General features: G+C 37.2%; 1 long non-coding RNA gene across 3 annotated transcripts in view; it reads left to right on the plus strand.

Annotated features, from left to right (window-relative positions):
• The first annotated feature begins 3253 nt into the window (after positions 1–3253).
• The window catches only part of dsp.S, a 56692-nt gene continuing 32615 nt past the window's right edge, over positions 3254–27330 (plus strand). The window contains exons 1-8 of one of the 3 annotated variants that reach the window (XR_005962256.1): positions 3254–3790; positions 18520–18616; positions 21523–21671; positions 22934–23102; positions 26134–26262; positions 26433–26483; positions 26745–26906; positions 27072–27176. This is a non-coding gene — a long non-coding RNA (desmoplakin S homeolog). The remainder of the gene's footprint in view (positions 3791–18519; positions 18617–21522; positions 21672–22933; positions 23103–26133; positions 26263–26432; positions 26484–26744; positions 26907–27071; positions 27177–27330) is intronic. The other 2 variants (XR_005962257.1, XR_005962258.1) reach the window with 2 other exon arrangements.

Here is a 27330-nt window from a genome sequence, read left to right on the forward strand (position 1 = left end):
CTACTGTTAGGGGCAGATTTATCAAGGGTCGAATTTCAAGTTTATGGGAGTTTCTAAAAACTACAATCAACTCGAAATTTGGAAAAAAAAACGACCAACCGAAATTTATTTAAAAAAAAAAAATCTAATTTTTTAAAAACGGGTGAATAGGATCGAGCTGCAAATTCGAATCAAATTTGACTCAATTTTTTTTTTCAAAAGTCCACCAAATGACTCCAAATTGATTGTAGAAGGTCTCCCATTGGCTAAAACATCAATTCTGCAGGCTTTAGATGACGAATATTCGAATTCATAGGGACAGTACATGTTAAATTTCAAAATTCGAATTTCAATTTTTTTAATATTAGAATCTAATTTGGACGATTCCCTAGTCGAATTACACTAATATAAATCTGAATTTAAAAATCCGAATTTTCAATTCGACCCTTGATTAATCTGTCCCTTAGTGTTGCAGTGATCATAATTCTGACAGGGGTTATTTGCCTATGCAGGAAGCTTCAGCATAGGCAGAAATAAATCCCTTCCCTTCAGCATTCTGTTGCTTTAGTTAACTCTGAAACTTTCCTGAACCCAGCACATACAGCCTCAAAATCTTCCATCTGGTATCACATTCACAGACACTCCCTAAGATACAGTGCTATGTACATGATGGAAGAGTCACGGCAAAAACACTGGCAGCAGTGGCTGTAGGTGTGGCTGCAGATAAATGAAAAAAAAGAAATATGACAATAAGTGACATTTGTTAGATATTTTCACTGTATACACTGAGGATTCCAAATGCATATCCCTCTACCTGTTTACCTGCAGGTGGAGGACTCCAGTTGCACATCCCTGATTTATTTTTACCTCAAATTGCAGCATATATAAAGACTTACACCGTGGATACACAGATGAGAGGAGGTACTGCATGAAACTGAGCTACCAAAGCAAAAGCTGTGTCTCCAAGACATGATAGACTTACATCACATATTACTTCAGAAAAAATGTATTAATAGATGCAGTACCCAAACTTTATTGTACAGCTGCTTTTTGAATGAGAGACTAGAATTTGAATAGAAGAGGCATGAATAGAAAGAGAAGTAATAAAATATAACAAAGCATAAAATTGTAGCTTCACAGAGCAATAGTTTGGGATCAGTAACTCCCTTCTAAAAGCTGGAAAGAGTCAGACGAAGAAGGCAAATAATTCAAAAACTATCAATAACAAATGAAGACCAATTTGAAAAGTTACTTAGAATTGATCATTCTATAGCATACTAAAATATAACAACTTAGAGGCAAACTACTCATTTAAGCCATTTGCAGACAGAACAATAAAATAAAAGGTAAAACTTGAATTGCACAATCCATTCCTAAGATAATAAGACAACAAAACGGTAGTTTCAAATGTTTTGTACCACAAGCAGGAACCCATTTCAAGTAGGGGAAAATGTCTAATGTGACTTTAACCCTAAGCCAACATATTACCCAGTCTAATTAGCTATAGCTTCACCTTTAATACACCTAAAATCTATTTGCAGAGTATTATTAGAATTAGAACTTGGAAACATATGAACACACAAGTCTGCATGTATATGAGAATACAAAAATAATTTTTTCACAAAATATGTATTTCTTTTTTAATGTCGCAGAGAGAGTATTTTAAAGGGGGTGGGTGGGTGTTATATTCAGGTACCAAAAAGCAGTTGCATGCAGTACAAAAGCAAAGAACTGTGGGGCAGTATTTACTATGTTACATGTAAGGCAATATGGAGTCAGAAACGCCCAGTTTGATTAAATATCAAACCCTTTATTTATACAGCACATACATACATATTCTGAAAGATTATACATTAATTAAAGAATTCTATGACAAAATGGAAATTAGAATACAACCATCATAACTAATAAAAAGTCTAGTCACTTACAAGCTAATCAGATGTTTGTTTTTTAAACAGCTGACATGTAACTGAGATCTGCTGATTGGTTGCTCTGGGTGATTAGACTAGTAGAGAATGTTGCACCTTTTATTACATTACACCCTTAGGTACCAGATCTCACACACACACTGTATAATCATTTTCATCAGGAGCCAAGTAACCTTGAAGTGTTACAGGCATACCCAGACTCGGATTCAAAATAGGCCCTGATATTTCACAGCCCCCACCAGCAAACTAAATAGGGACTGTCTATGACATCTTACAGCAGCCCCTCTGGCATTTGCTAGAATACAAAGTCTGGGCCTGGCTGCAGGATAACAGAGAAATTAGAGGCAGTGCCAGGCCAGGCTGGTCGAGCATCCTAGACAACTTGGAAGGCTGCACCTCCCCATACCTGGCGCGCATGCTTGAACGGTTACGCACACCATTTGAGTGCGGGGGAGGGGGCACCAGAATATCAGCAGCCATTGAGAGACATGCGGCCGGCTAGGCAAAGGCGACAAAAACGGTACTTGCCTTGCACCCCCTCAGTAGATTTGCCACCTGGCCGGTATTTTACCGGCCTGGCCAGTAAAAATGATGGGTGATCCCAATGTTATTAATAGGGAAAAAAGATAAATATATAGGAAGGCCGGTATTTTTTTCAGGAAAAGGTGGCAACCCTACCCTCCAGCCTTGTGCTCTAAGCACTTGCCTCTTATCCCTACCCCAAATTCCAGCCCTGCCTAGAGGAAAGCCATACAAGGACAAGAATACCACTATCTAACTAAATTTTTGTTTTAAGGTGTACTGCCCTTTAATGACAAAAGGTTTTAAGAATGACTAAAAACACCAAAAAAGACACCAGGCATTAGTTATATTATTATTAAAGCATATTCATATAGGACCAACATATTCCATAGCACTGTACAACAAATGGCTGTTTACACTAAACACACAAATTTACATACAAAGCAGCCAATGACTGATACACAGGGTAAAGAGGGCCCTGTCCAGTTAGATACATACACATAGAAAACTGCACTGGGATTGATTGTACCACTCTTGCTTATTCAGCAAACCAGGCTACAAAGCTACTATGATTAATAGTACAGGATAATACCAAAGCCCCAATTGGAGCGCCCAGTAGAACAGACTGGGTTTAGAAGTTTCTGTACTGTGCTGACATTGCTTTCTTTTCTCTTGCACACAGTCTTTGCAAGTTGCCAGATTTACAAGGTGGAGGGTGGGGCCGTCAGACAGAGAGCAGGGAGCACAGGGTGTCACCACCAGCTTTTACAATAACTTGAATAAGAAAGAGAGGGAGAGAAACAAAGGTGTGCCTCTGGGTTTACACAGAGAAGGCTGGATAAAACCTGCCACCTCCCACTCCTCCCCCTGTCTGTCTCTTCAGACTCACCCTACACACAGAGGCACAGAGTCGCTGAGAGAGGAGCAGGCGAGTTCTGTGCCCTGTGGGCTGGGAAACCTTTAAACCTTTTGTAGATCCACTTTGACTTTTCTATTACTTTTTGGCTGTACTTTTTTCCTCTCAGCTGGGAGCACAGGCCCTGGAAACAGATTGCCTCACCTGCTGTTTCCACACCTACTGCCCCTCCTCACACACTCTCTTCCTTATTGCAAGCAGATATCGTCTGTATTTTTGTTGTCAGATGCTGAGAAGGCTTTGATCGGGAAAACAAAATGAGTATCAATGGGGGATCCCACACCCGGATCAATACCCTAGGCAGACTAACAAGTTCAGAGTCGGGCCAGGATATTAGCGGGAGGTATGAAACGAACAACTACCACAAGATGGTGGGAGGACCAGGAATACAGACTATGTACACAACACAGGTCTACAGCAGTGACACCACAGGAGACAGCTATGGGTAAGAAATGGGGGGCACTGGAACAATATTATTATAATTATGTGTCATACAGTGTAATGGCAGAGTGCAATCCTGCTCCTACACTGCAACATGTGGAAACTTTATCTGCACGTAGTTGCCAATATCTGAAAATAATTTCCAGGGGCCATTTGTCATTGCAACTTTGTGCTCTTCATGCAACTGACATTTACAAATGCAAACCTTCCGTAAAACTTTTGCATTTGCACCCCAAAACTATCCAAAAACTTCATTTCATATAAAGAGAATATATAAAGAGAATGCTCTAGTGAGAATCCTGCTTATCACTATATCATTCATGTTACTGTTATCTAACATAGTGAGATTATAATTATAGGCTCCAGTTAAATATAAGGCTGATATAGAGCGATTTTGGTGCTGAGGTATAAGAAATATTTATAATATGGTATTTTTAACAGGTAGCTGAATGTACACAGAGCAGGCCGGATTAAAATGTTAAAAATCCTTTTGCATCAACTGGGTCGTTAGCTGTGGGGAGTTAGCAGTGTTGCTTTCACTACAGCCCAGCCCTGATATTATTAGACTACAGCTCCCAGCATGCTCTAACCCTTGTTAACATGTTATAGAATGCTGGGATTTGTAGTGTAGCAACCCTGCTATGAAAGGTCAGTGTCCCCTTTTATTAATAGGTTTAGCAATTAAACTATCTGATAAACCAGAAAGATCAGTGAAATTCTTCTTTGTAGATGATGTTTTACAAATATTATCAGCGTCAAAACAAGAGACAAAGAAATGGAGAACAGTTGGCAACTATTTATCAATTAAATATATATATATACACTGCAGATGCATGCTGAGTTGGACTATTTACTCACTGGTATACTGACTGCTGCATATGATCATCATCATATTTATGTAGCGCTGTTACACCTTACAGACATTGTCCGTCAGTGTTGACCCTCTTGGAGATTTCGATCTAAATTCTCTACTATACACACAAACACACAGTATGGGCAAAAGCATCATGAGCCTTTTACTGATCAATTAAGTGAATGAGATGTGGAAGTGATGGCTTTGGTCAGCTCTGTTGGCTAAATTAACACATAGTAGCTTGTTTTGTTTAACCTGTTTTGGGGAATTTTTTCCCATTTTCCCCCAAGCTGTTTGGTACAGCATTGTGAAATGTGTTTGTACTTTATAAACAAACTATAAGGCAAAGTATAGTTAGGAACAGTCAATTTTATATTGACTGAATTTATTAAATGTATTACAAATTATTTTATTTTTACATTTTTCTTCCCTGTTTTTGAGTCATTTTTTTTTCTCAATTTTTTAGAGGTCTCCCTGGTTTAGCTAGATTTTTGTCTGGATTTGTACTGGTTGTACTTGAAATATAGTGTTGTGTACCTGCCCTAGAGCTCTTTGCACGTTAATGAGCTGCTCCACTGAGTGGAACACACCCATTCTGTCTGTTTGTTGTAAATGGCCAAATGGGGACAACTTTGAAAAAATGCCTTTATTCTAGTGAGCACTTCTTTAAGTGATCCTTAGGAAACCTGCAGCCTTTAAGTACAAGTCCCTGCATCCATCCTAGATCCTAAGGGTTAGACTTTAGTACCCCATGTCTGTGTGTAGAATCCCTGAGGCTGTGTTGTGCATCTGTTGCACTGGAGAAGATGTTAGGGGAGTTTTTTTGGTTGCTTTTCGAACAATAATGTGTTCCCAGCAACATACCAAGGAGACCTCCCTTCCCCCAATGACAGGCTGGAAGTATCATGTCTGTGCACCCAGTATGAGATCATTGCTGTGTGAAGTTGCTGGGCAGACAGTTTTTTTCTCTTGCCATCAGAGAGATAAAGTAGTGTGGGGGAGAAGTGGCACAGTAGTGTGGGGAAGAAGTGGCACAGCTCTTTCTCGCACAAGATAGAAAATGGAACTCTCCCACTTTGCCTTGGACCGGCAACTGTTGTGATTCACAGTTGTGCTTGTAATTTGGTGGGAAAGTGAGAAGAGTTTTTTAGTTCATGTGTAGTGGAACATGTTTATACAAAAAACAGATATTTTGTGTGCTTGAAAACAACATGCTAGTTAAAGCTTCTGCACTAGTTAAAAATCTGAACTGCAAGGCAGCCACAACACATTGGTGATTCTACAATCAGACTGTTCACAATATTTTTGTAACACAATGGGATAAGAATTGTTAAAAACTAACACTTTCTGGGGTATAATAGGGGTATAATAGTATTTGGCTGGTCTCATGGAAATGATTTGTCCAAGTCCTTTTGTGATTTTACGACTGAATCAAAGTTGCAGCAATCTTTTTCAGTCTGATTGCAGGGCCATATACAAACTATTAGAAATGGCAGTGTGTATGTTGGCATAGGCTCATGGTTTAACAGAGGTCTTCTCCACCAGTGTATTTCCAATAGCATAGAAACTCATTGTGCTGGTGACAGGTGGATTTAGCCTAAGATGCTCCCAAGCCAACGGCCGAGAGCAGAGGTGGCCAGGTGTTTGGCCACTGGTGACAATACACCAGTGGAGTGAGCACATGCTACATATAGCCTTATTTAATGTAATATAGAATTAATTGTCATCACTCATGTCGGCAAAAGCCAAGGTTCTAGACATTTATCAGACTTCACTGCTTAAATTGTATTCATTTACATAACAACAATAGCAGTGCAGCCATGGAATTCAGTCAGCAAGTAGAATTATCAGTCTAGTGCAGCTAGGGCTAATGAAAGATTCTTGGTGCTATGCTAAGTGAACCACTAAAGTTGCACTATAGTGTCTAATATCGTCAAGTAAAGCTAAGATTCACATGATAATGTATGTTTACTTTTGGAGCTGCTATAACTATACAATACAGGAGAAATGAAATAAATAACCAGATATCAATATAAATATATATATATATATATATATATATATATATATATATATATATATATATATATATATATATATAGTCAACTACAAGAGGTCCTCTGCACTCAACCCATTATCAATATATTTAAGACAGAGACATTTTGTGCATACTGCTACTGAAAAATGCCTTACCCTTTAATCAAAACAGGGATTGTTTGTCCATATATTGCAATATATTTAAGATGGCCAACTACGTCAAAGTCATCCCATATCTGGCCAGTCCTACGCTTAATTTTCATCTGATTCATTAAGAATTCAATTGCTTAATTATACATTTTACAAAGGGACTAAGTTTTACCTGCAACTTACTAGCTGCTTTCAAAGTAAAACTCCCAAACTTTGCTGCCCTTTTATTAGACACCAGTGGGATCACCTGACTATAGCTGGGAGGGGTGGGAGCTACAACATGGAGCTGGTCACTGCTCCTGTATAACTATAACAAACAAGGGAAAATAGTGGTGAGCACAACTTTCCCTATATATATATATATATATATATGATTAATGTACTCCCTATTGTAAAAATATTATGACATGGAACCCCAATGTGACTTCTAATATCGTCATATTTTACCAGATAGGTATTTTTTTTATTATAATAAACAAGATTTAGCGAGTCACGTGGCTCATATCACTAAGTTTCAATTACAACTGATATAACAAAGCACCTTTTATAAAGGTATAATTTACAGGATATTCATGGGTCTTATGTATTCTATAGAAAATATCTCCTGTTTACTCAAATCCAATTATAATGTTCAATACAGCAAACACATTCAATAATAAAATTATTTATTAAAATCACATGAATAGAATGTAGCTAATTTGTCTCATTAAATATGAATATTGTGAATTGTGTGGTTTCAGTATATACAGGCTGCAATGCACATACATTAACATTGGATTCAAATTAAGTTTGTGCTTGCAAATATTCTCTCTTCAACTTTCATTGCCAGTTGGGTAAACCAAGCATTGTCTCTGCCAAAAATGTATTATTTAATAATGCAAAACAATGCATTGTATCTGTTGAAAGGATTATACTGTAAGGACAGTAAAAAGCATAAGTTTCAGTATTATAGCTTAGGGGTAGGGCTAGGCAGTAAGTCTGAGTGTTCTTTTGCATACTTTCGTTTAGGTTAGCTGGTCTTTTCCCAATGCAGTATTTAATCTATAGATAAGAGTCCACAGGAAGAAATCAATTTACTTTCTATCTGCTTGTTCCCCAGTGGCTTTTTACCATAATGTTTGTTCTCTAATGTAAACAACCTCTTCAGTTCTGTGTGCCTGTTAACTCCACAGACGAGGAAGATGTCACTCTTGTAAGGCTTCACATTCCACAACAACTTTATTATTTTCTTAAATGAGATTCGAGACAAAAGGTGAACTTTTTGCATTCTTCACCATGTCACATTCCTCCATGGAATAGCTTGCCCTGTTTGACTCTAGAAATACAAGTTACTAAAATCATTGAGAATGAGAGAGAGAGAGCAGGATGCCCAAAGAAAAGCTTTCAGACCATATGTGGCACTCCAGAGGATCTTTATGGCTCCTAGATTGCTCAAGGCTTTTGTCATTTTTTTCTTTTCTTGACATGATCATTTAACTTAGTCTGTACCTTTATAAAATGTGATATTAAAAATAACAGTCCTCGTACATGTTGAGCAGCACATAGACATACTAACTTTATAACCGATTGTCCATACACTCGCCAATAAAAGATACCAATTTAGCAGAGAGAGAGGTGGCAACTTATGGATTCAGGATTTTATGGCCCCTGCATGGGGTGCTTGAGACTGTCTGCCTAAGTGATATCTGTCTGAAAATGGAGCACATATCTACTGGGCAGATTTAAAAATCCGATCGATGAGGACTGCATTGCTTCACTGATGTGGTCCCATAACCCAGCATCATGATCCTATCTGCCTGATTTGGCCCAGTTCACAGGTGGCCAAATCAGGTAGAGATCATCTTGTTTCCTGACTTGGGGAAACAATGGATCTCCAGGTGTATGGCAGAATGTGGTTGGAACAATGAAAAACAGCAGCATTCCAGTATCTTTTGAAAGTGAAAACACAACGTTTCGGGCCTTAATTCAGTTCTTTATCAAGCATGTGGTCTGAGTGCTTTGTTATAGATATAGCTGGAACCTTAGCCATAAAGTATGTGACACGCACATGCTCAGTGTGCTTTCAGCAGCTGTTGAGAAGTTAAGCTTAGGCGTTGTCACAAATCATCAAGCAGAAACTAAAGTTTGCTTCATTATAACACTGTCAGAAATACAAAAATTTTCAGCTCATTTTCAGTAATCATGTTCTTATATAGTGACATGTAGATTAGCAAAATACACTTGAGGAGTTAGTTTAGACATATTATGATCCTATCAGCTAAGAGTTAATCTACAATCCTGTCTTGTTCAGACCCTATTCTTTATATGATGAATCGTCAGATCTATAAGTAAAACTGACCATACACAGGCCCATCCAGACCAGTCAGCCCCTCTAAAGGTCCTGTCTGTATAATATCTGGCTGATGTACCTTATTGGCACATTGATGTAGTCATCTCTTGACCAAGTCTTTGCTGGCCCCAACCATGATCCAAACTGCTTTTATGACCAAATGGAATAGAAACCATTCGTCAATGAGCTGATCTTGCCATCTATGACCAATTCTAGAGGGATTGCAGCTTGCTATCATTTCCATTTGGATTGGCTTATGTCCTCTATTAATCTGTGATATTTGGCCATCCACATGAAATATCAAATTAATTAAGGGGGTTATTTATCAAAATCTGAAAAGTTCTAACAATTTTCTGAAAATTTTTTCAGATTTGTCACCGAAAACGGTGACTTTTTCAGATTTGATGCCTAAAAACCACTAAATCTGATTATTGCACGAAAACCAGTGCAGATCAGGATATCAACAGGACATCTGCCATTGACTTCTACATGAAGTTGGCAGGTCTGAGTTGGAGTACTTTTTTATTCAGACTTTTAACACCATCGTGGTTAAATACATAATGAAAAATTATAGTTTTTTTCCATGTTAAATTTTGTTTTTCCGATTTAAAAGTCCCGATTTAACCCCCTAAGTATTGATGAGTTTTTTTCTATTACAAAACTGACCTTAGAAAGAGATAAATGAGAGAACTCAAGTTATTGGTGCATTTAAATCTAATTCTGGTGCATACTTGTTTAGGCTTAGTAATATTAGTATAACATTTTTTAAATGTAAACCAATCAAAGACACTTTCACATCAAATGGGCTGACTGTTATGCTCACTGAGGAAAATTAATTTCCTCATACAATCGCTCTTAATGCAGGTAGCTTACTGTGTTTATAATTATAGCTTGTTAAGTTTTATTGTTGTGGTAGCACAGACTTTCTGCTGCATGCTACTTTTTTTAAATATAGGGCATTTCTATAGTTTAAATATAAATGAAAAGAATTTGAGTACTGCTGTGAGTGATCAGTTGTACTTTGATATTAAGCGCAGGTTTACTTCTGATAAGGTAGATTTATGTATGTTATACCTATACTGTAGTTGTTATTTCCATTTTTCCTGATGGTTACATGAAAGCGACATGACATGACTGATAATTTATTGTTTTTTGGACATCTGCGGTAGTAGGCATCTATAGATGTGCGTACGATTGACACAAATAGATATTTCATGCCAATGGGTTTGACTGATTTATCTGAATTTGTGAGATCCTAAAATGTGCTGTTGTGACTGAAAGATAATGAAAAAGGAAAAATTTCATGTATAGGAATCTTTAGGTGGTCACAGAAAGTGGCAGATTAGGCATTGTCTGAAAAATTGCTTGCTACATTGGCAAGTATCTAATAATAGAATCAGGACAGGGCATTATCTCAGGGATTTCTTTCCCCTAATGTATTCAGGCAAAAAGTGAAGAGAAAACACCTGATTATTTATACCTAGCAATGTATTAAAGAACAGCGGTTCTTTTAGTCATGCGTTTAAAGGAGAAGTAAACCCTAAAAATGAATATATCCTTTATAGTTTATATAATGAATTTATTGCACCAGCCTAAAGTTTCAGCTTATCAATAGCGGCAATGATCCAGAACTTCAAACTTACCACGGGGGGTCACCATCTTGGAAAGTGTCTGCGACACTCGCATGCTCAGTGGGCTCTGAGCAGCTGTTGAAAAGCTTAGGGGTTGTCACAAATTATCAGGCAGAAAATGAGGTTGGCCTGTAATATAAGCTGATGCTTCAACCTTCAAGGCTGATTATTAAATTCTGATGCTAGTTGCACTGGTTTATGTGCTGCCAAGTAGTTGTTATATGTATTAATTACTAATCAGCCTTATAGTGTGACATTTATATTCTATGTGTACTGTATATTTTGAGTCGGTCCCTAACTTCAGTAAGTGACATCAGCACAGTGCATGTGCTGGGGAGCTACTGGGGATCTTCAGATACTAAGATCTTTACTGCTAAAAGGCTGTGGTTGCCTTGGGCTGGTACAGAAGCCCAAAACATAATGTACAACATTTCTAGCCTTTGTTAGTTCTCCTTTAAGTGCATTGGTGGCCAAAAAGTCATGCAAAGTCATGTCAGTTACTGTACCTGTTTTTTTGGGGGTGTGTGGCCATGTGAATTTGTATACACTATGGTAATTGTTGTATTTGAATGCAAGAAAAAACAGTTAATCGCATTATTTAAGCCAAATGTGAGACTTTCTGCCAGCCCCCCTGTATAGTGGAGGCAGATTCTAGCAAATTATACATTGACAAGAACTGTGAACTTTTTTTGCCTTGATAAAACTTTTTAGCGAAACGCGTTGGCAGAGTCTCTCTTCACAATATTTTTATTTAATTGTTGTTCAGATCCTATTTTGATCACCTTGGAAAAAACCTTTTTTTAAAAAAATCCTTTTAACCGAATTTGAATACTCATAGGCTGGTCCAGGGAACCCTATTCAATTCCTTCATTCTCTGTTATTTATATGGCACTGGTAGATTTGTGTTTTTTTTTTGGTTATTTTAGCTCTTTTAAGAGAGAGGTTATGTAATATACGAGACCACAGTCCTCAGTGTACTACTTTCTCCCCGTGTTGGGTCCCAGGTCTGAGAAAATAATAGGCAGCAGTTTCTTTGGGACTTCAACACCTCTACACTAGCTTCCTTTTCCTACTTAATTTTCCTTGAATGTCGGTCCTGGTTCCTTTTTCCTTAAACTAATTTTGCTAATGAATTACCTTGTGATTTTATAATGCACTTGCATAAATTATTTATTTTGAACCACACCCAGTCGGCGACTGTAAACATTTGAGCACTTGCACTTTATAACTTATTGGAATTTTGAATCTATCGCTTACAGATTCAGTATATAAACTAACAAGTTGGCACTGGCTATTTTTAATACACAGAAAAAGCAACTCTATGCTTCTCTGAACTTGTTGTTTTATTAATTGTTTAATATCTATTTAAACCTATTAGAAGGTTTTAATTAACCAAGCAAGTCCTCTTTATTAGCACAAGCACTTTATAATTATCAATTGATCGGTTCACTATATAATTTAGATAACTAATTTAATTTATTTGAGAGTGCGGGGGCTCTTACTATCTTTTTCTCATTTTTTGAAGAACTGTGAACATATCTTATTATTATTATTATTATTATTATTATTATTATTATTATTATTATTATTATTATCCTCATTTATTTATATAACATCAGAAAGTTAAACAGTGCTTTACATTAATTTATAACAAACAGTGATCTTGCAATAATTTAACAAACAAGGGTTATTGAGTAAAAATAGGATCAGAAGGTTCCACTCCCTATATAGTCTCATTATCTAAATTTTGCAGAATTTTTTTTCTTGTTGTTTTGATCTGTTTTTTCCTGCAGAAAATCCTATTTTATATGAAAAAAAGGTTTTCTCTTGTTTAGTAGTGATGGGCGAATTTATTCGCCATGCGCGAATTCGCGGCGAATTTGCGCGATTCGCGCCGAGCGAATAAATTCGCGAAACGCCCGCGAAAATTCGCGGTAAAAATTCGCCGGCGTCAAAAAAATGTTTTTCGAAAAAAGACGCCGGCGTCAAAAACGGGCGCCGGCGGCAAAAACGAGACGCCGGCGCCGTTTCGCGAATTTTTCGCCGTTTCGCGAATTTCGCGCGAAATTCGCGAATTTTTCGGCGAAGCGAAACGGCGCAAATTCGCCCATCACTATTGTTTAGAGCCACACATTCGACCCATGTTTGTCTCTAAACTAAAAAACTATTGTTTTTAAACAGCTTTTCTGTTATCTGATATGCAAATATTGGACCTACAGCCTTAGGCTAATGCCACCTGGGGCTGGTTCTCCACTTGTGTGTAAATGTAAGCAAAGAAACGGCCCATTTGCTCCCATCTGGATTAACAGGACCGGCGTTGGCCAGTGTGCAGTAACACAAAGAGATATTTTGGTGTAATATTTCTAGCGGAGAAATTTTCACACCAAAACCTGCTCCATGTGTCTGCACACAGGCTGATAATCAGCACATGGACTATTTCTCTGCTTATGTTTATATGCAGACAGAGACACTGGGGCAGAATTACTAAAGGGCGATTACTAGGGAATTACTAGCGGTAATTCACCAGAAATCTCATCTGCATCAATTCGCTAGCGAAAGGGACTGTCGCTAGCGCAGTTCCGCACCCTATCATCAGGCGAATTTTCTCTCAGGTCAACTATTGTTATTTCGCAAATCACTAAAGTGCGAATTTTAGCAAACATTACATTTTTTGCCAGAGTTGCCTTCGCCACCTCAGACCAGATGAACTGATAAAACGAAGCTACATCTTCAGCAATCTTATGTCAGTGACATCATATCCTGTATGCCGGAAAGTCATAAAAGTTGTAAAAAACGCTGGCGTCTTTTCATTTTTTTTAACGCAGGATTGCCTTCAAAAGTCCTAATATTAAAGATTTTTTTAACCATTTGAGGGGCATGCCACATTTGTTTTAAGGTGGGCTCATGTCTAGGACATTAGAGGACTGTCTTTAGTCTTTATTTTGCTTCCTTGGAAATTTGTAATAATGAGTAGCAACGTCAAGCATTTTAACCAACATCACTAATAGAGATATTTATACGACCTATATGTACCCACCCTATTCAAATTGACCTAAGCGTAAGAGTACTTACAAATTTTCGCTAGGCAGAATTGAAAGCTAGCAAAAGATAAATTGTCACGCTGACTAATTAACACTAGTGAAACTTCACCAGCGTTTGGCCGCCCAGATGCAACTTTGCATTTTTTGAATTAGCATAGTGGTAACGAGTTTATGCCTGGCGAAGTGGCGTGAAGTGTGGTGGTTCGCTTGCTAGCGAAAATTCGCCCTTTAGTGAATTTGCCCCACTGCCTTGTGTGGCAATAGCCCTATTGAAACTACATAGTATGTGCATGGCAGCAGAGATACTATGCTGTTACTATGCTATTCTGTCAATAAAATAAACATAAAACCAACCAGGTCTGATTCATTCATTTTCTGTTACTACTGAATTGTAGTGTATGGAGACTAGTTTCTACTGAACGATTAAACCCTCACTAAACTGTATTGCATTCATTACTGGGATGGGGTTTAGTGGGGTGTTCGAGTTCAGCGGCAGCACAAAATGGCATTTCACCATCTGCTGCATATAGATATCTATACATATAAGTAAAATGTCCCTACATTTTTTTTATATAAAGCATGGCATTTTATTTAGAAATGCCTTATACAGGTATAGGATCCCTTTTCCGGAAAACCGATATCCAGAAACCCCCGAATTACTGAATGGCTGTCTCCCATAGACTCCATTTTATCCTAATAATCCAAAATCCTTTTTCTCTGTAATAATAAAACAGTAGCTTGTACTTTATCCCAACTAAGATATAATTCATCCTTATTGGAAGCAAAACCAGCCTATTGGGTTTATTTAATGTTTAAATTAATTTCTAGTAGAATTAAGGCATGAAGACCCAAATTACGGAAATATCCATTATCCGGAAAACCCCAGGTCCCGAGCATTCTAGATAACAGGTCCCATACCTGTACTTTTTTTTCCCAACTGCATGATGAGTAAGTGCAGTATTACGTGAAGTTCTACTAAACACTACAGACTGGGTGGGGCTTTGTTTAGACAAAGGATGAACGCCTCAGAACTGTCAGCAACAGCAATATAATAATAATTATTCTGAGCTTCAGTATCAAAGAAAGCATTGTTACAAACTGCAATATGAATGGAACAAATCACTTTTCCATATAGCTGAGAGTCACGAGTCACAGAGGTGCTGGAGGGATGTAAAGCAGCAGATTCTTTGCACTGAGGGTCCTGGTACTATATCATAATTTAAAGCCCTATGCAGATTGTACATATGCAAACAAGAACCCAAATAGTTCAGCCAATCAATTTTTGTGCTAATGCTGCGTATTATCCACACCCTTTGTATTGCCCAATAACTGCCTTACAAATTATTCTCTATCAGTGCATCCCTCTTTATCATTTTCCATTCCCCAGCTCCATGTTGGCATTGGAAACTGTACTAATATAAAGGAATGTTGAATGGCCTTCATAAAGGAATGTTGAATCACACAGGTTATTGATGTAAGCAGGAATTTAGTTCCTGCAGGGATATGGAGCATTATGAATACATGCTTTGTAATGCATTTCTCTGTGTGGTTCTCATACCTGGATTTGCCTTAAGACTAGGGGGTAAATTTACTAATCGGAGAAAATTCGCCAGGTGAAAATGCGGTCAGACAACGCTAATTTACTAAAATGCGTATTTGTGTCCAGGGTCGGCGAACACTAGCGAATTTTTGCTAGCGTTACTTTGGCAATCAAAGCGAAGATTCGCTAGTGTTCAATTATGCCTAGTACAACTTCATTAAAGGTCTTCGCTCAGGCTAATTTGCATACGACGGTAAATTATAACGTTGAATGGATATATATGTTGCAGCAAATACATTACATTACACAAGTCCAGGGAACCTTAATAAATAAAATAGAGTTGTTATAATGCCCTACACATGAGTCCACTGTATAGTTAATGTTTCATATGTTCGAAAACGTATGGGGGAACCCGGTTACCCCAAAAAAATTTAAGAACTTTTGCAGGCTATCACTGGAAAAAGGAAAAGACGCCAGAGTTTTTTTGGGACTTTTTCCGCTAAAAAATATGATAAAAGTAACAAGATTGAGGAAGATCTATCCACTCCAATGCACTTCGCCAGGTCTGAACTGGCGAAGGCAAGTCTGGCGAAAGGTAACATTCAGTAAAATCTGCATCTTAGTGAATTGGAGGAGTAACATCCATTCGCCAGAGCGAAAATTCGCCTGGCGATAGAGTGTGAATTATAGCGTCTGTCTCTTTCGCTAGCAAAATTACGCCTGCGCCCGTTAGTAAATTAGCAAAGTGCCCAAAAGTGATAATGCCAGCGTTACCACTTTCGGGCACTTTACTAATTTACTAAATTGCCCTTTAGTAAACCTGCCCCTAGGTGTTGCTTAATTTTTGTACAAAATCGTTTTGAAGAAAAATCATTTTATTTACTTTATTTTCACATGGTAAATAGATCACTAGTGCAGTATTAATCTTTCTGCCCAGTGGACACATTTTTAGAACAATCATAACAAAGGGTGAAGGAGGGGGTTGAATTATCTGCCTCGCAATGACCAAACATAAATTTGCTCTATGTTCGGTCAATTTTCTTGTTTACCTTATTTAGCTCAAAACATAAAAAGACTTTTAAGGGGTAGTTCACCTTTAAGTTAACTTTTAGTTTGTTATAGAATGTCTTATTCCAAGCAACTTTTCAATTGGCCTTCGTTTTTATTGTTTTTAAATGATTTGCTTTTTTCTTCGGACTCTTTCTAGCTTTCAAATCGGGGGTCACTGACCCATCTAAAAACAAATGCTCTGCAATGCTACACCTTTATTGTTATTGGTAGTTTTTATTTACTCATATTTCTATTCATGTCCTCTCCTATTCATATTCCAGTCTCTTGTTCAAATCAGTGCATGGTTCATAGGGTAATTTGGACCCTAGCAACCAGTTTGCTGAAATTGCAAACCAGATAGATGCTGAATGAAAAACTAAATAGCTCAAAAATCACAAATAATAAAAAACATAAAAACAATTGCAAATTGTCTCAGAATATCAGTCTCTATATCATACTAAAAAATAATTTAAAGGTGAATTTAAATTCTAAACTGGTAATTTCTTATACTGCGAAAGCATTGAGATCATGCAAGTGTTGCTATATGATGATCATAATTGTATTCCCAAGTGTGCATTTCTGATGATTCAGCATAACCCCACCTTTATTACAGGGTATTACACAGAGAAAGCTTTCCTGCAAGTCTGAACAGTGCTCCAAGTAGACTGCCCTTCTCCACCCATTTTATACCAGCGTTGGCTCGTCATGACATGATACTATATGTAATAATGGCATCTACTGTTTTCGAATAATAAACTCTTAGGAGGCTTATGAAAATGAATGCTGACAAATACTTTTAGTACAGTACAGGAACAAAATCCCAGCAGTAACACGATGCTTTCCTATTGTGTACTATAGTTTAGGATACAGGTATTATGTCCTATGTTAGATTTAGAAATTTGTATTGTCATGTTCTAATAGCCTTCTCAGGCAGTGATTTGAACTTGTACATTTTTAGGTGTTGCTTAGCCACAACTTTCAATTTAAAATACAAAACTGTGCTTTGTAAAAGGCAGTTTACCAAAATCTACAACACTTTTCTATGCTACATGGCTTTTTATTAAAAAGTCTTCAGTTTGTCTTTAATTTCCTGCACTGACAGCAGAAAAATATATAACATTTCTGCAGGGCCGGAACTAGGGGTAGGCAGAGTAGGCACGTACCTCCTCTGTCGCCTACCCCCAGTCCGGTTCCCTTCTCTGGCCGACTCTACGTACTGTTCGCGATTTATGCGCTTATGCGCATGCGCAAATTCGCGCATGCGCACGCGAGCGCAAAGTCGCGCACGTGAGCGCAAATTTGCGTATGCGCGCACACTTAATAGGCGCTGCGACTGCCGGGCCTGCCTAGGGCGCCTGCCCAGCATGGCCCGGCTCTGCATTTCTGAAACAATTAAAATAAAAGGGTTTTTGGCAGAAAGTTGAGAACACTCATCACTAGCACTTATGGAACTTTTTGCACCAGCCTAAAGTTTCATTCAGCTTATCAATAGCAGCAATGATCCAGGACTTCACACTTGTCACAGGGGGTCACCATCTTGGAAAGTGTCTGCGACACTCATATGCTCAGTGAGCTCTAAGCGGCTGTTGAGAAGCTAAGTTTAGGGGTCGTCGCAAATTATCAATCAGAAAATGAGGTTGACCTGTAATATAAGATGATGTTACAGGGCTGATTATTACATTTTGACACTAGATACACTGTTTTCTGTGTTGCCATGTAATAATTATCTGTATTAAAAGTACTAATCAGCCCTAGATTGTGACATTTCTATTCTATGTGTACTATACATGTGGCCCCTAAGCTCAGTAAGTGACAGCATCACAGAGCATGTGCAGTGACTTGACACAAAAGAAGATGGGGAGCTACTGGGACATGTTCAGAGACACAGATCTTCCCCGCTAAAGGGTTGTGGTTGTCTTGGCCTTGTGCAGAAATCCCAAAAATAATGTTCAATATTTGTAGCCTACCTCTTGAGTTTTTTTAGTTCTCCTTTTAAAAGGCACTAAACGCAATTTGATTCTCGTGTCGCATTTATATTCTTTGTAGCAATTACAGTACTGGATACAACAAGCAACTTATTTAATCTTTTTTCTATTTTACAGACAAGGTGGGACCATGGCAAGGCGCCCTAACACAGTTAATGATATGTTTCAGAATATATCTGCAAACTTGGGGCAAGCAGAACTAATTGTACAGCATGTAAGTAATGTATTTACTTCAACTGACATTTTTATTCATAAATAAGTGGTGACAATGTAGTCATTTTTTTTAAAGGCGCAATATACATGTGTGTTCAGAATCAGTATGATATTTAATTGAGTTAAAGGGGTTGTTCACCATTAAGTTATCTTTTAGTATGTTCTAGAATGCCTTCTTCTAAGCAAATTTTTAAGTTTGTCTTCATTTTTTATTTTATATATATATTTTATTTCTAGCTGTCAGATGGGGGTAAATGATACCTGAAAACAAAAAAAAAAAAAAGTATTTCTCTGTGAAGCTAGAATTTTGTTGTTATTGTTCTGTTTTATTATCTTTCTATGCACACCCTCTCCTACACACTGGGTCTCTCATTTAAACCCCTGCCTGGTTGCTAGAATAAACTTGACCCTAGCAACCAGATAGCTGTTGAAATTCTATACCAGAGAGCTACTGAACAACAATCTAAATAAGTCAAAATAAATTTAAACCAGTTGCAAGTAGTCTTAGAATATGAATGATTACATCATTCTAAAACCTTTTAAATACCATTCATGTAGCTTTTTATGCCATATGTCTGCCGTTTTGTGGTCATGCAGAAAATACCACATCTTTCTAAAGTTAAAGGACCAGTAACACCTAGAAACAAAAACTTTTTTTTTTTTTTTTTTACATTTACAGTTTTTCTGTTGACCGAGCATCTACAAATTCAACTATTTCTTAGCAACAAGTATCCAGTTCTATATTTGAGAGGTTTTATTTCTGTAGTCCTGTAGAGAGCCACGAATGTTATTTGACCCCTGTACAAAACACATTGTTTCCTATACAGCTTATCTGTTATCTGCTAGCAACCATAGCAACCAATAACATTTAGAAAATTATAGGGAGCAAGCACGCACTGAAAGGCATCAGTGATTTCAAATCATCCAGTCTTTTAAGTACATAATTATACAACCCTGTTAGCAAGAGTGTAATAATCCCTATATACATTCAGTTCCAGGGATTCACTGAATATCAGATAGGGTTTGGGTTTCAGTTGAACCAAGCATTTTTTTTTTTTTTTTTGCAGAATTGTTCAATTAAACCTTAGTGCCTGGCTGAATGAAATCCAACCCCTAATGAAGTTGTTTTTGTGTTTTTGCTTAATTTGTTTTACAATCTTGCCTTTGCATAACAAATGAGGGTTTGAATTTAGTTCAGCAATTAAATTTAATTTTAAAGAAACAGTTACACCAAAAAGTGAAAGTTTTAAAGGAATGACAATATAATGTAGTATTGTCCTGTACTGGTAAAGCTGGTGTGTTTGCTTCAGAAACCCTACTACCGTTTATATAAACAAGTTGCTGTGTAGCTATTCAAGCACATGACACACAGTTGACAACAGATATTTTCTGCAGAATCCCATTGTATACTACAGAGCTTATCTGATATCTGCTCCTGTGCCTTTTCACCTTTTTCAGCTTTGAATGGCTGCCCCCTGGATAAGCAGCAGCTTGTTTATGTAAACTATTGTAGTTTCTGAAGCAAACACACCAGTTTTACTAGTACGTGACAATATTACATTATATTGTCATTCTTTTAAAACACTTAATTTTTTGGTGTTACTGTTCCTTTAAGCAAATAACTCTATTTTAACTATTATAAAGCCATATTGCCAGCAAATCATTCCTGTTGTTAAAATATTTTTTTAGGAGACTTAAGGAATGGTAATTGCAAATTGTCTATTAGGGAAGGTGATATGATATTACTATTTTTGAGTACATTTGATCTTTTTTTTTTTTTCAATCATATCATGGATGCTGTTACTGTATTACAACAGTAACACACACTATGGTTTGTAGAAACTGGCTATAATTTGCAAAATGACAAACTGTGAAGGTATATCCAATACCATACAATTTTTTAAATGTGTGCATTGCTAGAAATCTGTTACCCATGTGTCACATTCCCTATTTACATGATCTCAACCGGTTACAGCCTTAAAAACAAAAGTTGATCAGGCTGTTAGGCAGGAGCTAGAATTACAGCAACATTTTCAGTAGCAGCTCTACATGTGGCTGTATTGAAGCCATCTATCTGCTTGGCTGCATACCAGGAATTTAAATAGAAATACTTCTCAGAATAAAAATTATTTACATATGTTTGAAAACAATATGTAATACTGGGGAATTTAACGTAGCTTGAAGAAAAATGTAATTACTCCTAAAGGAAATCATAGTTAAATTTGCCTTGTGTAGTGTTTGGTACTTGTGGCTGTCTCCATCCATTCACTTCATCTTGTGTGCAGTAATGGGGGAATGTAATAAAAGTCGCAAAGAGCAAAACAATTTGCACAAATAAGAATAAAAATTCTCATTTCGCAATGTAATATTGTTTCTTAAACTGTTATTGCATTACAAATTTTAATTGTACATTGCCCACTTTTAAGAAGTACTTGAAGGTGTTGTAACGTGCTGGAACAAACATAGCAACTTTTTCAGTAAGAAGTTTTTTTACATTCACTGCACACTAGTGCAAACTATAAAATTTGCAAAATTTATTCCACTGTCGGAAGAGGTCGCTATGCAGTTTACAGGTTCGCAAATGCTATATTAAATGTGCACAAAGGAAAATTTGTTCACGCAAAGGCTTAACTTTTCACATTACGAGTATTTTTTCCCTTCCCCCCTTTTATTACATTTTCCCATAAGTGTTCATAACCCCATGGGTAAGAAAATATTATTATGCAGCTGGTACAACTGCAAAAGTGTGAACAATATCATAGGAAATACCAATGCTATTTGTTACTTGTTCAAACTAGGCCTTGAGGAAGCAACACATCAGCTATAGATGTTGGGCAACAGTAATTTAGGTTATTATAATACTCTTTAGTGGAATCTAGTATGACTTTTTTTGTTTTTTTTTTGCAGGAACTGAAATATGGAGATGGAAGTCAGCCAATTCGGAACCGTGATCTGGATGAATGTCTGGGAGCAGCCAATGAACAGACTGAAATAGTTGATGGCTTGATTAGGGAAATGAGAGCTATGGGCCAGCCTTATGATCAGTATAGTAGAAAGTACATACTCACTCATTGATCATTTATTTATAACGTTTGTCTTTTGAGTTTTTATGTTGTTAGTAAAATTGGACATACACTTTGGTCCTTGTCCAATGGGATTTTCATACCTGCCTAATTGATATATCTGTGCAATTCTTGGTCCGATATTTGTTAAGTAGTTTGTCAGAAGGGCCCTATACACAGCATAATAAGTTTCCAACTTGGTCTCAAAGGACTGAGTTGGCAGCTTTAATGGGCTGTGTATAATTACAGTTGTGTATATATCAATTAGAAGTGTAACAGTAGCAGCCACATATTATAAAATAAATTTTAATTTGCTCTAAAAAAATTATTCCAAGAATTTGATGCTCAAGTGGTTGTTTTTAACCAGAAGAGGATCCCTGTGTGGGTGTGTCGGGGGGGGGGGGGGGAAGGAGGAAGCATTGGATTCTTTAGTCATATTGTAATAGACTCATGACTCAATTCCAATACCATTTAGCACAATGATGCTAGTCACTGCCGCCAATGCTACTGAATGAAAAATGCAATATGTGAAGCACATTAAGAGGTGACAAGCAGTCCTCGCCTCAAAAAAATTACCTAGTTTAGGTATTACTGAAAAAAGTTATGCCTGTCCCAACTCTGTATGCTTAACCCAAGGTGCTTCTCATTGAGTATAAATAACAGTAACTGGTGGACAGAAGAGTTTGGACCACCACTGATCTCTATGGAAGACAGCGAAGGTCAAGATGCTCCTGTGCATTTAGTAATATGCACCATCTACACCTCTTATTATTTCAACAAAATTCCTTGCAAAATATTCTTTACATTTAATAACAGGCGGTTTGAAAGGCTGTTTAGAGAGAGATTTGTAACAAAAATATTCCAAAAATCATTGTTCAAAATCAATGTAATTATTATATCCACCTTATTTGCAGTAATATGTATTTTTAAAAATTCTACACAATTGCTTTGTATCTATATTCCTTTGGCTGTAGAGTTTGATCATTTGAAACTGGATTTATAGTACTTCCAATTGAGCATCTTGAATGCCCACACCCTACCGTGATTGTACAACATGGTTGCACAAAACATAAAACAAGGTTGTGTGATGATCCACATTGTTATGGCTTATCAGCCAAATGGCTCCATGGGGCTCCATATTTGTAAAGATTTCTATTAATTTGTCTGCAGGCTAATTAAGCAAATATCTTCAAAATAGACCCATAAGGAAAGTTTTTATATGTTTTAATAAGTTTTAATTTTGTTTATTTTACTAGACTAGTTCAACTTCAGGATCAAATGCGTGCCCTCTATAAAGCCATGCATGGGCCACGAATGAGCAAAGGATCTAAAGGTGGAGGATTCTCTTCCCAGAGTGGATCAGGATGGGATGAGCACACAAAACGCATTTCTTCAGAGACCTTAGGTCAGATAAGGCAGCAAAGAGTAAGTATGATTAGTAAAGGCTTTGCCTTGAATACTACAACATTAATTATGCTATGCAGTGCATATTTTTGTAGCATATACTATTTTGTAGCTAGCTTGCTGCACTCATCTAGGGTTGTCACATTCTCTGGAAAAAATATGGCCTTCCTATATATAGTTATCTTTGTACCCTATTAATACTATTGGGATCAATCATCAATATTACCAGCCAGGCCAGTAAAATGCAGGCCAGATGGCAACCCTACACCCATCATACGTATTAGGGCAAGGCCAGACGTGACGTTTTTACGTTGCTTTTTTGAAAAAGAAACGCTGGGTGTAAATACGCCACTAAAACCACATGTGACTGTCAACATGCGTTTTTCAGCACGTAAGTTTCTTTTCCCAACATGCACTTCTCATTGAGAATTTGGACTCCATATTTAAAATACGCTGCGTATTTACGCAAAGTGTGGTTTCAAACGTGCAGATCCCATAGAGTCTATTGATTTGGTACTGACATGCAGATCCCATAGTCAATACAGGCGTCCGGTGGTGGATTTTGGCTCGCAAGCACCCTGTGTGAATTGCCATAGTGCGTTTTCCATTAGTTTCAGTGGTAGTGCAGTTTATGCGTATTTACGCCTGGTGGAGCTTTTTTAAAAACATAGCGTAAAAACGCCACGTCTGGCCTTCCCCTTATGCCTCCACATAAACTGCTTTACCCTGCTACAGTGCCCTAACTGAATTGTACCTGCTAATAAATGGCTACCAGCTTTCCCAGGCTGTCATAATTGCAAAGGAGTCAATTAGATTAGGGTTCAACACACTCACGATTTGTTGAAATATTTTCTGAACTCTTTGTCTGCTATCTTACTGTTGTAACGAGACTCGGCATGAACGTTTACCAACATTGGAGGAAAGAAGGAGATGCAGTCAAACAACTCGATGCGGTGTACCCAAAGTACCTCCAAATATTTATTTGTGCGGAGTACAAATCAAACGTTTCAGGGGCCTCACGCCCCCTTCATCAGTGATTTAGTACATATAGTACTGAAACGTTTAATTTGTACTCCGCACAAATAAATATTTGGAGGTACTTTGGGTACACCACATTGAGTTGTTTGAGTGCATCTCCTTCTTTTCTCCAATAATAATTGCAAAGGAAGCATATACTAATGAAACTAGAGGCTAACTGAAAATGCTACTAGGTCTGCTTTGCTTATGGATAATCCCAGAAAAAAATTCTCAACCCCCCTTAGAAAAAGTCAGTGACAAAAGCCAGATTTGAAACTGCCCTATAGGATATGTGTGTGTTTTTTAAATCAAATACGCCATTAATTTGCTTAACCACCATGTTATTTATTCGTTGTTCTTAGCAACTAATCTATGTTAATTTGTACCAGCTCAGGCACTCGGCCAGAACCTGTGACTCAGAAGGGCCTATCTAGTCTGTCTCTGTGTAGGTTGTTAAAGCTCAAAGTCCATGCTATACTCTTTGCTTTATTTTATTTTTTTTTGAAGGACAAAGGTACAACACACAGTGGCATATTTATCAGTTATGTTTAAACTGCACATTTTCCAAGTGCTTCAATTAGCTTCATGGCCTCGGCGTCTGTAATCGTCCATGTAACAACCTCCTTTTCTCACACACTAACCTCCTGAGCTCAAATTCAAAACTACATCTTTATCCTTTAGGGTATATTATTTATGAACAAGCTGCTGTGTATCCATGGGGCAGCCATTCAAGCACAGGATACACAGTAGATAACAGAAAACGTTTTGAAGAATCCCATTATAAACTACAGAGCGTATCTGTTATCTGCTGTGTATCCTGGGCCTTTTCTACTTCTTCAGCTTTGAATGGCTTTCACCATGGCCACAGCAGCTTGTTTATATAAATTATTGTAGAATTTGTGAAGCAAACACACCAGTTGTGCCAGTGCAGCGCAACAGTATGTTAAATTTTCATTGCTTTAAAACACTTCCATGTTTTGGTGTTACTATTCCTTTAATACACCCCAATGGATAAAGATGAAGTTTTGAGCTCTGAGCATGAATGTAAAACTTGCACTCTCATGCTATCAACAATAGGTATATTTTCCAAAAGTGTCAAGTCAAGGGAAATAGGGTATTGAGGATAACATTTAATAAACCAACACCCCATGAAGAATTAAGTTCATTCTAAACTAAACTAAAGTAGTGTTTTGGGCTGATTTAATGAATATTTCTGCAAATATCCTATGAGTCCTGCCAAGTTGTTCCACTTCCTGCTACTTCCTTTCCCAGGCTGTGTAGGCGTGCTGTCAGCACATTGCACTGTAGGATAGGGACTAATCAGCAGCTAAGCTGACCTCATAGGGAACTGTCTTTGCTTGTATGACTGCAGGCCTGTGATTGACTGACCCCTCCTACTGTGCTTCTGGCAGGGACTGGAAAGACAGGCCCAACCCTCATTTGAAACAAGGACAGGGACCATAGCAGATCTATAGGGAGTTCCAATTAAGGGCAATTTCCAAAGACAATATTAATTTTTTGTCCAAAGTAAAACTAGCACCGTGTAGTACTCATTATTGCCTACAAAATTAGAGGTTTTTATTTATCCTATATATCTCCTTTAATCTGCACATGCACAGTATTAAATAAGGGGATTTTATGAGTCAGAGTCAAATACACATGTCAGCAGGAGATATGAATGTAGGGTAAAATCCAACAGGCTAAAATTAGATCCGTTTTGCTTTTTCTGCATATATATCCTTATAGTGTAATTTAATAAGAAGCAAATGTCTGTGAGGCCCTTATCCTGCCCCAGACACTTGCATTCAATGGAAAAATTTCTTTGTAGTTAATAAATCCAATGTTCAAACAGTTTACATTATAAGATATATTTTATACATTTACTATTTTATTAACTGTTAAAAGAAAAGTCAATATTCATGTAAGAAAAAGGTGAAGTTTTCTTAATTTTTTTCTCACTGAATAGCAAAAATGAACGGGTTCTTAAAACTAAATGTGTATTATCATGATTCATCTAAATCTTGTTTTTTTCCAGCGCCAACTGGAGATTGTAGACTGGGGATTTGATGCCACATCCGTAGAACAACAAATTGCCAACCACAGGAAATTCCACAATGCCATTGCTGACTATCGATGGGATCTTGATAAAATAAAAGCTGATATGGTAATCTTCTAAATCTAAATTCTCTCAGAAATGTTAAGTGATACCTTTCCAGTGAAATGTGTTGCTTTATATAACATCTGTTACATTTTTCATACATTTGAAATTTAAGTTTTGGAGTATTGGGGTTTCCATAACTCTCTGAAATCATAATTTGGTTTTGTTTTTTCTAGAGAGACAAGGGTGCAATTTATCAATTGGAAGAGGAATACGATAATTTATTGGTAAGTGAGTTTTTGTCATAAGGGTAGAGATGCACTACAAACGTTTTCTTTGCAGGTTTGAATTTCAGAAACGGATATATTTAATATGGTTAGCTTACATTCAGTTCTCTTTTTTTACCAAATAGCTAGTCCAACTATGTGGATTTGTTGAATCTTTAAAATTGTAGAAAATGTTAGTAGTAGAAAGAAAAAAAGGGTTTTAGTTACCTGAAAGATTGCTTACGGTACTAAACATGACACATGTTAATTTGTTCTCTGTAGAAAGTCTCATTTGAAAGAATGGATCAGCTGCGTCAGCTACAAGCCGTTATTCAGGCAACATCCAAAGAGATCATGTGGATCAATGACCATGAGGAAGAAGAACTTGTTTATGACTGGAGTGACCGCAACACAGATATCCCAAAGAAACAAGAATCCTTCTCTGTAAGTTAGTTACATGCTGTATTTAAATAGTCCCCTACACATTAAAAGGGAAAACTATACCCAGCAAATCATATTGAGTCTTGTATTCTTCACACTAATTTTCCAAACTGCTTGCTGTGATTGTGGCATATTCCACAAAACTTACAATTTTCTTTGATTTAATAGAAACTGATGAGTGAGCTGGAGATCAAAGAAAAGGATCTTAACAAGCTTAAGCAGGAAAGTGACCAGCTTATCATGAACCAGCACCCTGCAGCAGACAAGATTGAGGTATGAAAGAATAACAACATGCTTGATGATTTTCAGTCTGATACTAATTGATGTCCTCACTGGTCATGGCTGGCCACAATGATTTGCTTATTCAGATCAATTTAGTTTTAGATTGGGTTATAGAGTTGTTTCCATAAAATATGTGTGTTTGGGT

The sequence above is a fragment of the Xenopus laevis genome, chromosome 6S (genome assembly GCF_017654675.1).
Source record: "Xenopus laevis strain J_2021 chromosome 6S, Xenopus_laevis_v10.1, whole genome shotgun sequence".
In the NCBI taxonomy this organism is placed as follows: Eukaryota; Metazoa; Chordata; class Amphibia; order Anura; family Pipidae; genus Xenopus; species Xenopus laevis.